The 14,831-nt window shown below is 32.4% G+C and overlaps 1 long non-coding RNA gene across 3 annotated transcripts; it reads left to right on the top strand.

Annotated features, from left to right (window-relative positions):
- The first annotated feature begins 3,219 nt into the window (after nucleotides 1-3,219).
- Nucleotides 3,220-12,915, top strand: LOC128556187 (uncharacterized). Of its 3 annotated transcripts, none has more exons than XR_008370479.1 (4): nucleotides 3,220-4,221; nucleotides 4,706-4,932; nucleotides 10,340-10,482; nucleotides 11,213-12,915. It is a non-coding gene; the product is annotated as an uncharacterized LOC128556187 (long non-coding RNA). The 3 variants fall into 3 exon arrangements; XR_008370480.1 differs by having other exon boundaries at nucleotides 3,268-4,221; nucleotides 4,731-4,932; XR_008370478.1 differs by having other exon boundaries at nucleotides 3,278-4,932.
- The last annotated feature ends 1,916 nt before the right edge of the window (nucleotides 12,916-14,831 follow it).

Below are 14,831 nucleotides of genomic sequence, written 5' to 3'. Positions count from 1 at the left end.
TATTAAGGTATACAATATACATTGTATATGTATCAAGTGAAATGACAAGTTGTGTTGATTTTACACGGTTTCCCCGTCTCGTACACATACATAGAAAATATGCATTAACAGTATGACGCATGTAATGAATAAGCTGTTACTGGCAATAGTAAACAACTATCGGCATACTTCTGGGTTTTGATCTTCGAGTAATATACGAGTAATATAGGAAATTCACCAATTATTTACCATCTGATACTTCTACAACTGAAATTACTCGTCTTTCTGAATCAACATTCCACACAAATCGACAAATTGAAATAAATTATTGTATCGTTTATGACAATTTATCTAAATGTGGGAATTATGTAGATTAGTGGTCAAATTTGCATAACAGTCAATGAAAATACTAGCTCGATGGTATTAAATATATTCAACAATATTTACGCATAATATTTAATTTCAATTACTTTTGAATGAATGAAGAAATTTTACACATTTTGGAAAATATATTATTCAATAGAAAAAAAATATGCGTTTTGTGGTATCATAACGGTTGTTTCTTTAAATTTTACACACTAGAGAATTTCACAGCTTTTTGGGGGGCTAAATGGAAAAAAATAAATTTCATTGATTTTATCTAGCCCTTAAAATACTATATTTTAAAGGTAAAAGAACGAAACTCTTCTAAACTGCCCATATGTTAAATTTTCTTCATGCGTATGAAAAAGAAGCAATCGCATGCTTGCATTCATTTGTTACTTCTCAAAGTAAGACAAACGGCGAGTATAGTTATATTATATTTAAGCTAAAAATAGATATTAAAACAGAAAATATGGAAACCTATAATCAGAGGGTCTCGGGTATATACGAATTGTAATCAACAAAATATGCAGATGTCTATTACTCCAGCCAAAACAATGTAAACAGGGATGACATTGTTGATTTTCTGAAAATTTCCATATTTCCTTGCCTTCCCTGGGGAGAGTGTGAAATCGCGAGAATCTATTCAGTATCACGTAAACGTCTGAATCATGAGTTTAAACGACAGAGATCGGGTGACCGAAGGCGCTTTAATGTACCCAAAATATGATTACCCACGATAAGGTATATCAAATTTCAGAATAAAATTAGAGATGAAGCGATGTATTAGGGAATCTAAGGCATCATCAACAGATATTATATCTCCTGAACATTATTTATGCTTAGATTGGAGTTGTATCCACGTAAATGAGGCAAGCTACAAAGCCTCAGTTCCAAATATGTCTATTTCTGTGACAAAAATAGTTACTTCTATAAAACCACAACAAACCGTATTAGTTGTACGTCAGCCTTAGTTTCTTCAGAAGTTATTGTAAGAAAAGAGAAGTGTTTGGTTCCTTAGCGAGTAGTAATACAAAATAGAGTTACAGCACCTGCAAAACGTCGAAACTTTAAAAGTCGTCATGAAAAGGATAAAACTAGGTTCGATGTATTGAAGGAAAGCTTATTCTTATTTACCAACTGCAAGTTCGTTTTGTATATATTTAGCATAGACCTGTTTCACTTGTATAAGTTACACGTTTGTTTCTTGATTTTATTGCTGACTCTTTTCATCAAGTCTGTTCGATGGCGAAACATGTAAATCCATCGTAAACTCTGGTTGTAGTATCAAAAAGTGATACCTACAACCGCCAGGCAGCATCTGTTTGTACCAATCATGAATTACATTGACTACAAGTATAAGCGTGTTGGGGGAAAGGGCAAATGCTTTTTAAATGTCAAATGTTAAAAGGACAATTCGAAGTAATACATGGCGATGTGCCGTTTAAAAGTATAAAAAATCTAGAGCCCACCACATGGCGACTGTAAGCGTGAAAATAAATCGAGAAGTCTGTCTTAAACAGGCAGTAACGTTACAGATTAGTCTTCCAGTCACGGAATCAATTTGAGACAGCTAGGATCCCCACGGGAGTCATTGATTTTTATCTGCCCAGTGCGTGCCTTCTAAACTGATTTGTACCAGTCGGTGGAAATGGCATAAAACGTTCTTGTTCAATGTGGATGAGCTGTGAAGAAACATAAATTGTGTATTTGTTAAGAAAACTATATTTTTGCTGGTAAAAGCTGAATAAAAGTTTTGTTTTGACTGAACTTTGAATTTTTAACATCACTATAATATTATGTTCCCGTGGTTGTTTTAGAAACAACAGGCCATGAAATGCGTTTATGCTACAAACGTTACGAAAGACAACACTATTTAAGGTCCGAAAATTTGACATTCATTGTCATTATTTCCTCCATTTTTCTGTCAATACGTTTGTTGAACATGCACAAGTATATATTTAATGTCTCTTTTAAACTAGCTGTAATGGCCATTTTTTTTGTCTTCAGGGATAGGTTGATTTGTGCTTCCAACAATAAGCCAAAACAAACTGCTTGTTTTACTGACGTATGTTGGTTGTGAAAAGCATTTAAAATGTTGACGCCATCCGCGATAGGGAAAAAAAACAAAATGTATAGTTACGTAAAATATCCAATTAAATAAAACAAAAACAGTAAAAGTAGAATGCTTATGATAATGATTGTATTTTTCTTTCTAAGATATAACGTGACAGATCTATTTTTGAGGTAACAAAATTACTAAGATAAAATTGTAAAAAAAGTTGGAAAATTAGAAATATACGCCATCCCAAACTTTTCATTTCGTTTTTGTACTAAAACAAGGAGAAATGTATTTTCAATGTCACTTAATTGTCATTTTATATCTTTTGAAATCCATCCTTTAAGCAGTAATAACACCGAGTGAATCTTTATGGGAACATATTTAAATATGTAATAAACATTAAATACTAGGTATAAAAGGGATGCCGTGTAATAAAACATAACAATTAAAACAGGAATAAATCAAAATTTTATGTGAGTTTTGGACAATATGTCAGCCCAATCGTTCGGTTACCCCGCTTGAGCACTGTTTCTGAATATGAAAGTACATTAAGATCCCCTCAAATGATTTATCTGGCTCGTGCAGTGGTCTTTTTTCTGACATTTTTCTGCTTTTTTCTTAGACTTAACGACCAGCCAAGCATCCAGCTCTGTCATATCACACGATTTGTGTGAACTAAGTATAAAGTAGAAATTGTTTACGAGGCAGAATGTCTGGCTTTGAGTTTCCGAAATTGTCTTTATCCGAAATTATTTTAAATTAACCAATCACAATTGGGGTTCATGCTTTCTATCAGGTTGACGGATGGTTGCGATTTATTACGCCTTTTCGATGGTTTAAAACACTAATAGTGTCAGAAAGCGATTTAAGTATTATTTTACGGTCACACAAACCGTATTACGCGCAAGGATTATTTAATTATGCGGAGGAATTTCGCTTTACGCGAAACAATCTAAAACTTGAAATGGAACGTTTTATTTCGCTATTTTGTCAGTTGACGGATTCCGAGTGTTATGAGAACTGTAATTTTCGGGAGTTCTTTCACATCCCTGATCGTATTGTCTTGTCTTATATTGATTTTTATACCATTGACCTTAGAAAAAGCTCAGCAATTTTATGCAAATTTCAGAAGATTATTGTCTACGATTCACTATTCTTTTTATATCACGGTATCCATTCATTTCCATGCCCTGGGTTATCAAAGAACAATTGCCTTGTGTCATGTCTGACGAGTTTTTGCTGTTTATTTGGTTTGAAACGAAAAATGTCAATCAATTGTTATAAAGTATCTACTGGTTTACCATTTTACAGGAAATGTTACGCACTTTAGCTATTCAGTTGGTTCTTAATGGCTTTTATCGAAAATGTAAAAAGACACATTAACCTTTATCAGGTTTTCAGGAGAATTTTGGATATTTCAGTAAAAGACATGCTTAGGTATTGCTAAGATCTTGTCGGCTCTGTTTAAGTACAAATACTTGCACTTTAACCATATCCAATAAGATGTTAGTTAGTATTCATTACAAATGCAAAACTTTGATACACTATACACGACATATTAATTGTTATATATATATGCAAAACATGTTTTATCCAGTACATATATCTGTACGAAACCATCAATTAAGATAATGAAGAAGATCCTGCTCATAAAGAGCTCTTGCACTTTATTTGGTTAGAACAGAACAGAGCAGAACATATTTTGGATTTAAGTATAGACTTAATTCACATGTGTCTGATAAAATGCATGTAATGCTTTACATGTTATTTTCGTTTGTAGATTTCACAAAAAAATATTTGTTCCGGAAATATATCTGGTGAGTTTACTTGATATTTTATAATGTATTTAGTGATAGTATTTATGTGAGGAATTGCATTTTTCGCGAAGCTCAATATGTTAAAGTAATGTTTTTATATTATATGTTAAAATAATGATATATGATGTATTGTGTAAATATAACTTTAAGTTAATATGTCTGAATACGGTGCATATATTTTATATATCTTCCTTATTTTTCTGCTATCAATAACATTGTCACGTTCATTATAATTTGTCATACTTTTCAAGTCTCCTTTATTAAGCAACCCACCAAATGATGTGTTTTTTGAGAAAAACATGTATATTTGTTTATGCCAATAAATACTTTAACTTGACTTTGTTATTTACCATAACCGGATTCCTACAACCTGTTTCTGATTTACCTCCCTTTGATTATAACGGAGAAAATTTGTTGATCCTTTCACCGGATTTAAATATTGGAGTTTAACAACGTATGTATTTTTCAACTTCGTAAATTTCAGGGTGATGTTTTTTCTATTTCATCAGGGTTTTCTTGTTAAGCTTACTATTCCGTGTTGAATTCTTGATGTGGATTTTTCGGCACTCCAATACAGAACAGGTTATATGGCACAAAACAGGACTAAATTTTTGGTTTCACCTCTCTTTTACATCGAACTAAAAGTATGAGGTACGGAGTAACATTTTTATACCTGCTGGAATCACACAGACACAGCAATTTATTTCAAACGTAAGTTTTCCCAGAACTGCATTAGACTTATCATATCATAGCAACATAGATAAAGAAATCATTTTTCCAGACCGAAATAACTAAAGACACAAACTAAATGAATATATTTAAATAAGATATTGTAAATGTTGTCTTTTTAATTAAAATAAATATTATAGTATTCGTGTTAATTTATTCCATCATTTTTTCAGTTGAGAAAGTTGTAATTATTTTATTATAGGTAATTGTAGTGGTGTTAAGTAACTTTTATATGAATAGAATTAGGTATGAATTATAAAAAAATATATTGAAATATGCTTTTTCGTCACAGTTTCAATTTTAATAATGTACAATTAAAACTATTAATCCTCACATCATGATAATTTTCAGATTACAATTTTTGTAGCATTTTCTTTCCAAAGAATAAATTTAAAAAATCCAACAAAATATTAGTTTCAGACCACCTAGCATATAAATTAATGTCTGTTTGTTTGAACTTGTATTATGCATAAATCAGGCAGTTTACTCGTTATGCATTTAGAAAAAGAGAATGAGAGAACAGGCTGGAAAGATAAACATACATACAAGCTTTTAGAATATTTACAGAATATAGAATATTTAGAATATTAGAGGCAATACTTATGTTTTTGTTTATTTTTTATTGTTGTTTTTGAAAGTATTGATTTAAATGTTAGTTAATTCTATAACAAGAACACTGTGGTTGTTGTATGTATTTTTAGTAAGAATTTATTTTTAGAACGGTTCCTATGTTCATGGCAAAGACAGAAATATTTATGTTGAAGATATAACATTATAAAAAAATATTGTTTTGGGCGTTGTTTGCTCAATAAACACAAGTTCATGTTGTTTTTTCAAAACACAAAAGTAATCATTGAAAGTTAAGATCTGTAGCTTCACAATTTTCATTAATTTCTAAACAAATTTACCAAAAATGTAAAATGGGTATCAAATAAAATGTAATAAAATGGGAATTTCCTGTCTGCGTACAGGAGCCCAGAGGCTCTAGTATTAAGACTTAATATATAAAGTGAGCAGTACGGCCGGACTGACTGGGACAAACTACACAGCTGTCACATACGGCGTTAAATTAATTTTCTCCAACATTGATTTGACGGATCCCTATTCATATACGATTAGATGAAATTATAGGGGGGTTCAGTTAAATTTGGATGCTTCGTTTTCCGCACAAATTTATTTTCGATAATTGCAGAGGAAACATTTTTTCTGACTATCTGAATGTGTGTGACTCACTTGAACACTAGGACAGATGCCTCCCCCTCATCCAAAATAACACTTTTATATTTGTAAGGAAACAAGACAGTCTTCATGTTGTTGCTTTGTTTTTCAACAAGTGAAAAAATGTTATATAATCAGTTAAGACGGGAATATTATGTCTGTACAAATTTTGAACATTTTTGTCATTCAGCATGTAGTGAGATTTTTTTCATTTATTTATTATTGCTTTTCTTTCGGTGTTTTATTTTGGGAGTAGAGACAAGTATTTTGAAGAAAAATTTTGGGGGAAAAATGTATCATGAATAAATTTCTTAGTGGAAAAAACACATATTTCAACACGGACAGTTACTGTTGTATTATATATATATATATGATACAATGTTTGTGTACAAAGACAGCGACTGATTTGCATGTAGATGATGGGACGATGTTGTTTCCCTTATTGGCTTATACCATCTGATGCCTGATACGCTGGTGTGTGTGCGAATCAATAAAACAATAGCAAGTATACAAGAGACTACTTGCAGGCCAACGAATGCCTGCTTAATCTATATGCAAATTCTCTAATTGCTTTATAGCACCTTCGAAATTTATTTTAAAGCTTTGGGAAATCAGACCAATTTTGTCGGCTTAACAAGAATTTATTGTATTGAGATAATCTCGGTTATTTTATTCCAAGATAGAAGTTATTACAGTAAGTCTATTTATGGTCAACATAAGGAAGATATTAGTAAGTACAGAACATCACATTTTAAGTGGAAATATAGCGACTTCTGCTAAAATGTTACGACTTGCCTCTGCCACTTCTGCTCTTATTCTGACGCGCTAGACATTGAGGTCTAAAAAATTTTGATAATACTGGACGTTGCTTAAATCTTGCAATATGACCAATAAGGCATGTATATATGTAGGTGTGTGTGTGGGGGGGGGGGGGGGGGGGGGGGGGGCTATCTCATTGCATCACCTACATGTGTTGAAATATTTAGGAAAATTATTTAAACGCTTACCGCATGTTGCAGATGTTTGTAGACATCGTTTTCAGATGAATTCCGATGTTATCGTGATCAACAGTTCAGGTCTTTAGAAATCATTCATTCAAAGTGAAGCCTCTCATCTGAAAATGCATTTTATGAAATCATTACACAAAAATATTTTTTCCGACTTAGAGATAGATATCAGTTTAGTTTTATCGCATTTACTATTCACTTTTATGTATTGACAACATTTATGTATTTAAAAATGAATAAATTTACTGTCAGGAAAAGAAATGGAACATTTTAAAATTGTAGCAAAAAAAACCACACGAACATTTCTACAAATAATGTTCTTGTAGCAAAAACTGAATGAATTCTACATTTCATGTATTTAGTTCTCAGTAAAGCGGAAAACTCTCTGATCAGATTCATACTGAAATAATGGTACTTCAAGAAAGGTAATTAAATATTTTGAATAATTAATGAGTTTTTTATTCATATTTTTTTTTGTTTTACCCTTTTAACTAAAGGCTCTAGAAATTTTATCGCTTGTTAAAATCGACATATGTAAAGAGAAAAATTATTTTGTTTCATTTACATAAAATTCATGTAACACGTGTTTTGCAATAGCGTTTATTTTCATCAAAATGTTCAAATTATTTTAGATAAGGATTGAATTTCAACACCCGTGTGTTTTTTGAAATTATATGTTTCTGTTGACAAAATTTATAGATATTTAAGATACAAAAAAGTTAATTATTAGGGAAACATTTGTTGATATCTATGAAACATCTAATAACATTCAGATATTTTAACATCATAAAGAAATAAAATTGGTATCACCGACTCTGTTATAATAAGTAACAGGTGTTACATAATGATGCTTTTTTTTTCAAGGAGTTTTTTTTTTTTGTTCTTTGTTGTTGTTTTATTTTCTTTTTGTATTAAACGCAGATTCGTGATCTACTGTATATCATACTCATTATGAGTGATATAAAATTATCAGTTTGTTTATATATTTTCTCTAACTTAAGCCTTCAAGCAATAAGTTGCTTGTTATAATTTTCCCTTTTTTTTACAGAAATTGTATTAAAACAATTACAAATGGTACGGTTAAAAATCGACAGCGACCAATTCCATCATAATTCGAACACTAAATTTGATCAAGACTAGAGTGTGTCAAATTTAGGGTCCAGGGGCGGGGCAAAGCGATAAAAGCCCGGATGTGAATTGTGATGCCACCAACGTCCCCTGTAGAATACACGGGCCTTCTCTTTATAATCAGCGTTAATCAATTCATTTGTTTTCAATATCATGTTTCAACCAATTGAGTTGAAAAGAAACGTATTCTAGATTCAGCCAATTATGCAAATGTTATTGCCATTTTGATTGTCTTTGACAAATCGTGGTGTTTCAAACATATTGGGTTTCTCTGCGGTCAGCCCGATATGCAATACTCCACCAATTTGCATACGTTTGAAACCGAAAGGCATATAATCAAATTCCATTTGATGGTTTGATCTGTTTTTCTTTTAGATTGTTTTATATTTATTTCTTTTATGAGTATCAAAGAAAAAGTTCTATATATTTTTTCTTTAAATTAATTTGTTGTTGTTGTTGTTGTTGTTGTTTTTTATTGTTTGATCAAACGGCGGCAAAAAATTGGTGTAAAATAAGTCGTAATTCATGAATATAAAAATGTGTCTTGATACATGTGAAGGCAATTTTTAACTGTTTGACCACATCAGCAGTCTAACCTGACTTTCGATTGTACAGTTAGACTGCTGGCACAGGTGGTCAAGTTATTTCAGATTATTCTCTTGTATTTAACTTTCTTGCTCGTCTAAAGCTTTCGTCTCTTCATTTTTAGGCAGCTAGGAGTTCAATACATATTTATAATAAAACATATCAATAATACTGTAAACATTTAAATAATAATAATACGCACAACAACAATAGTAATAAGAGGAAACAAATACGGATTCATTCTTAGAGAAACTATTATTTTTCATAGAGCAAAGAAGATATTTTACTGTAAAGTGTATTACTGTGTTTATATATAAGAAATCAATCATTGTATATAGCCCTATATATGAACAATTTGTAGCCGTTTTCCTTTTTGTCATGTGATATATTACTGAATGTATGTATTGTAGAAATATATATGTTGATGCTGCCCACATAAAGTGGGACTCATGCTTATTTGTAAATAAATTTGTAAACTTGTCTGGAACTAAAATGTGCCCGGTGCCTGATGACAACAGGGACTACAATAACAATATTTTTCTGTAAAAACAATTTTATGATTAGCATGAATTTAACAGATTCTCTGTAATCAAAATGTTTGATAAATTTAATAAATGACATAACTTGATGAATATAATTGGCAAATACGTCTCGAATATATAAATAAATTTGACAACGAAAGTGGGAACTTAATTGGATATTTGGATATCAATCTACATAATGTCAAAAGTCCCAGTCAATCCAAAATACAAGGAAGGAATAACGCGGTATATGCACGGGTATGTACATGATTAAAATATACATGAAAAATAGATAAAATATGACAACGCGGACGCAACATCCAAGTAAAGGAACATATAGGGTCATGTCAAATGAAAGATATTGCCGGGAAGTTTTAACAGGTTACTGCACAAAACCTCACTGATGATCACCCATCGAGTTTGAAAGTTACTGAAAAGTGTTATCCCCGCCTGATGATTCAATAAGGCACGGTCGTGTAAACCAAAGGTGTGGAACTATCACCACATAACTACCAGTAAAAGCAATGTGCTGTATACAGTACTAATCCATGTACTAACTGCAAACGCCCTGTCTATAAATATTAGGTGAAAAAAAAAACTTTTATGTCGTGTATTTTATGGACTTTTCAACTTGTTTTGTACAGACTGGTTTTGATTTCCATTTTTTCTAACTGCAATAGCTCCTGCAGAAGATTTATGACTTTGAAATTTAACCACTTGAATTAAATGATACTTTTACCTCTGTGTAAATGTTAACTAGAGGAAAAAACAACCCTATAACGTTGCCAAGTTTTTATTGAATAGGAAAATATCTCAAAATCTAACTACAAAATAATAACTGTGTACCGAGATTTGATAAATGGTGTTGAAAGAATTAAAATTCTAACACCTGCATGCATCCTGACTGGTATTGTTTCTTTGACATTACAGCCGTTGTTCCAAAACACCCCTACTGTAACCCAGTCTATATTCGTCACGTGATTAATGGTGGCGGCCACCCGTTTATTGTGCTCCGTAGGTGAGCGAAACAATAACATGACTGCCATGTTTTACACTCAAGAGGGCGATAAAAGGTAATAGTTATGTTGTTTATTAGCAGTAAATGGTACACAGAGAAATAAATGTATGAAAACACATCTCGCATTTCAGCGTAAAATGACATCGTTAGTTCTGTATCAGAAAAGCGATACGGTTTTGATTGTAATCGGGTTTGAACGGTGGCAAAAAAGGATGCATTGTTGAAGTTTCTCTGTGTTTTGTTGCGGTGTTTCAAACGTGTCAGATACACAAAGGGTTTTGAGTTAACCAGGGTGAAGTTGACGTCGGCTTGATATAGTTAGATCAAATTCTACATGAAGAGTCGGTGTTCGTTTGTAAATAATCATGCATATACATCAAGTATAAATATACTTTGATCTTTTCGTCAATTTAGCGTTTTTTTCAGATGCTACAAATAGGAGATGCATAAAATAAATTATTCTGTCCGTGAACATGAGTTGCTGTTTTTTTTTTTCTAATACTTTTCACAACACCGAACAATGATAATATTCTATAAGGAAGAATATATTGTTTAATTGGCAACTTTTAGAATGAAAATATATTGTGAAAATTATTATTCTGAAAACGCCAATAGTAATTACAATCCTTCATGTATACTGATATATTTGTTTCTTTCTGCTCTGTATCAAGAGGACTTTTTTACCAAATGAAGGGAACGGATGCTGTGAACAGCAACATGGATACCCCGGCGAAACTTAATATGAAAACTTGTGGGAATTGTTATATTTATTTCGATTCTTTCAGGTAATATAATTCATCACAACTGCGATTTAAACAGAAGGAGCTGATTGGCTGCGTTTGTTACGGCCTACAAGACATACAACAGTCGTTTTGCTCCGTGTTTCTACTGTGAATAACGAATGACTTAAGCCACTTTTGATATGACAATTTCGCCAAGAATATGGCATATTTATAACACAGCCTGTTTAATAAAAAGTACTCTTCTGGAGCAAATAAATAAAACTTGATAAGTTGGTCCAAATTAATTAGGCAGAGGGCGTCAAGGCTTAGATGGAGGATATATATAAACCTCAGTGCGTATAGACTTTTAATTACAGAACGTCTTTATATATTAAAATTGTACTTAAGAACAGATTCACTGCCGTGCATGATGCATGTTCGTGACACAAGATGACAGTTTTGCTTGAATTCAAACGATAAGTTGGAAAAATAACGTTTACGCCGTTGTCTAAAACGGATCATCTCACGTGCCGAGGAAAAGCTGCTCAAACTGAGCAAAGTAGCAAACAGTCAACTATCTTTCTATATTCCTGTATTAAGTTTCCTAAATCTTTGGTTAATAAATGTTACCGAGGAGTCAAAATCTTTAAGCATTTTCCTCACCCTAAATACAGTGAAAATCCATATTGTCGTCAATGATTAGGCCAGTTAGGCTAAGTTGTTTTGTATCCCTATATACTGTTTTGTGCAAAACACGCTGCATTTTTATTAACCCCTGCTTCTTTCTTAAAAAACTAAAGAACTCACATTTCTTCTTTTATTTTAGGGGATAGGTAAATGGCGACTTTCAGTCTCATTGTAGATTTATTCATTTGATTTCATATTGATTTGTTAGTGCAATTCTTAGTATTTTGTGATGTTTCAAAGCAAATTCTGACAAAAATAAAGATAGAAGCCATTAAGTTGTCTTTTTATTCGCTTTTGGTATCACCGCTTGTAAAAATATAAATATTTGTTTCATCGGCACAACAAAGTCCCCATTATTCCATTAAGTCCCGTGTATTATACGCAGATATCAATACATTACTTTGAGAATTTGATATCGCAAACAGAAAATCGCTAATGCTTTTCGTGTCTTTACCACGATTTCGGTCATTGATTTCCCAATAATAACATGCAAATTGGATTCAAAATGCAAATAAATAGTTCTGTTGCACGCAGATTCCTGTACTCTGATGTCCATTGAATTTGTCATGGAATTAGGAAAGTACGCGACAGAAGTCATAACAAATACACGAAATAATACTTTAAACATATATATATATATTGTCAACGCATGAAGGACATATCCCTGCAACGCCCCTTAATATTATGAAACAGCTGTTGAAATAGTAAATTGGTTTAGATTAAATTTGTTGTTATTTTCATCATCATTATTGCGTTTGTTGTGATTATAACTGTTGCTACTTTTGTTTTAAGACACGTTTGCAGGTCTTGTTGACAGTTATTACTGATTATAATAATCTCCAGGGTGATAATAAATGCTATATAATAATAAGTAACAAACAAACTAACAGAAAACGTGGAAATGCCAAATGTATTAATGGTATATTTGGTAGGAAAATGGCTGAGAAATCCAAATGTAAAAATAGTATATGTGTAAGAATAATGGCCGGGAAATTATTTCAAATGTTGAAATGGTATATGTTAAAGAATAATGGTTGGGAAATGCCAAATGTAAAAATGGTATATGTGAAAGAATATCGACTGGAACATGCGAAATGCAAAATGATTTAAATGGCCTAATGGCTTGCTAGGGTTCAAATTTCATTTTGTGTTGCTTATCAAATAAGTGATTTACTTGCATGCGACACAAAAGCTCTCCTGTTACTCGGTGTTGAAAGCAGGAATAATAACTACCAAATATATTAATTAATTAAGCAGTTAACTTTTCTAAGATAAAATCGTTTCCACAAGAATAACCTAAAGCCCAAGTTTAATATAAAAACTTTCTATTATGCAGCACTGCAATGTACCAAAAATATGCACACACGAGTCAAATATGTGTATACAAGGAACTCATCGAATGCAACATATTATAATGACATATCGTAAATTTGAAAAACTTATTATAACTTTGACTTTCTCCAATTTCTGTATTAATGTGGATAAACCCTCTTCATTCCAACACAATTCTCTTTTTTTTTGTATCTGAAACGCTTTGTACAGCCATTATTGTGCTCGTATTTAGACATTTCTTCCCCTGTTTCTTTCATAGAAAGAACCAAACAAGACATTTCTCAGAGTTAGATAACGCCGATTTCTCATATCACTTTTAAGCCAAGGAGGGATTAAGCAACCCAACGAGGGAAAATTGGAACTAAGTTTTCAATTATATTTGCATAAAACGTAATCGATTTTACTTGTAAGGCGAGGAAATTCCCATTTATCTTATTTTGACAGCTTCTTGAAACGCATACGAGCTCTGACACGATCGGGCCGTAGACATCCATCTTGTGTTCTCAAAAATTAGATATATATCAAAATGGGTAGCTGATTCTTCAGAAACGAGTTCACAAAAGTAACAAAATGCGCCTGAATTGTCTACAGGGGTTAAAACAGGGTCGATGCTCTGCCCAAAACATCCATCTTAGCGAAGCGATATTGAGATATGTATCAAAGCTGGGTGATTTGTTCTTGCGAATATAGCTTAAAGAGAGTTAATGCCTTACACTGTAAATTCTTATATGTAAATTGAGTTTAATTGAACCGTATCTGGGTTGATTAAAAAGTCTGCTTTTCTAACGAGAGTCTCCCAACTTAAGTTAAGAACTTTAAAGCCGTTTAAATAATTCGGCTGTTTGTCCCTAACTAACACAAGCTGTTAGTTACATACTGGAAAGAGACGTCATATGTGGCATTTTTATAAAAGACAAACAAACTTACTACAGCCAAAACAAAAGAGAAATAAATGGAAATATTTCCGCTCACGTTAATATTGTAAGTCTAATGTCTCCTACGCAGGTCAACCAATTTCCTACAATATTAACAGGAAGAGACTGAAATGCTGTTGGTTGTACTGGAACAAGACATCACGTTATGTCCAGATTTTAACTTGATTACAAATTTGTATCTAATAGATTTGCGTACAATACCATGTCTGGATATTGCAATCACACATCGGCAAGCAATATAACTGTAATATGTTTATATTTTCCATTATTAAGCCACAACATGAGAAAACCATCATAGTGCATTTGCTACCAGCATGGACCCAGACCAGCCTGCGCATCCGCGCAGTCTAGTCAGGATCCATGCAGTTCGCTTTCAAAGCCTTTTGCAAATAGAGAAACCATTAGCGAACAGCATGGATCCTGACCAGACTGTGCAGATGCGCAGGCTGGTCTGGATCCATGCTGATCGCAAATGTAATATGTTGGTTTTCCCATGGTGCGGCTCATATATTTCATGTTCCTCTACAAGAAATCTTCCTTGTCTGTGTGTATTTTACTGACATGGGCTGCAATAAACACATATAAAACGAACACTATCGGAGACACGTTTCCAGAGTAATCATATTTTCGGACGAAATTGACGAACGGGTCCATCGGCTAAAATACCAACGAAGGCAAATTGATTGACTGACCAGTAGCCTGGGCACGTTTTATATTATTGACAAATA

The sequence above is a fragment of the Mercenaria mercenaria genome, chromosome 4, assembly GCF_021730395.1.
Source record: "Mercenaria mercenaria strain notata chromosome 4, MADL_Memer_1, whole genome shotgun sequence".
In the NCBI taxonomy this organism is placed as follows: domain Eukaryota; kingdom Metazoa; phylum Mollusca; class Bivalvia; order Venerida; family Veneridae; genus Mercenaria; species Mercenaria mercenaria.
Note: the sequence above shows the minus strand (reverse complement) of the source record. Positions and strands in the feature narration are given on the sequence as shown.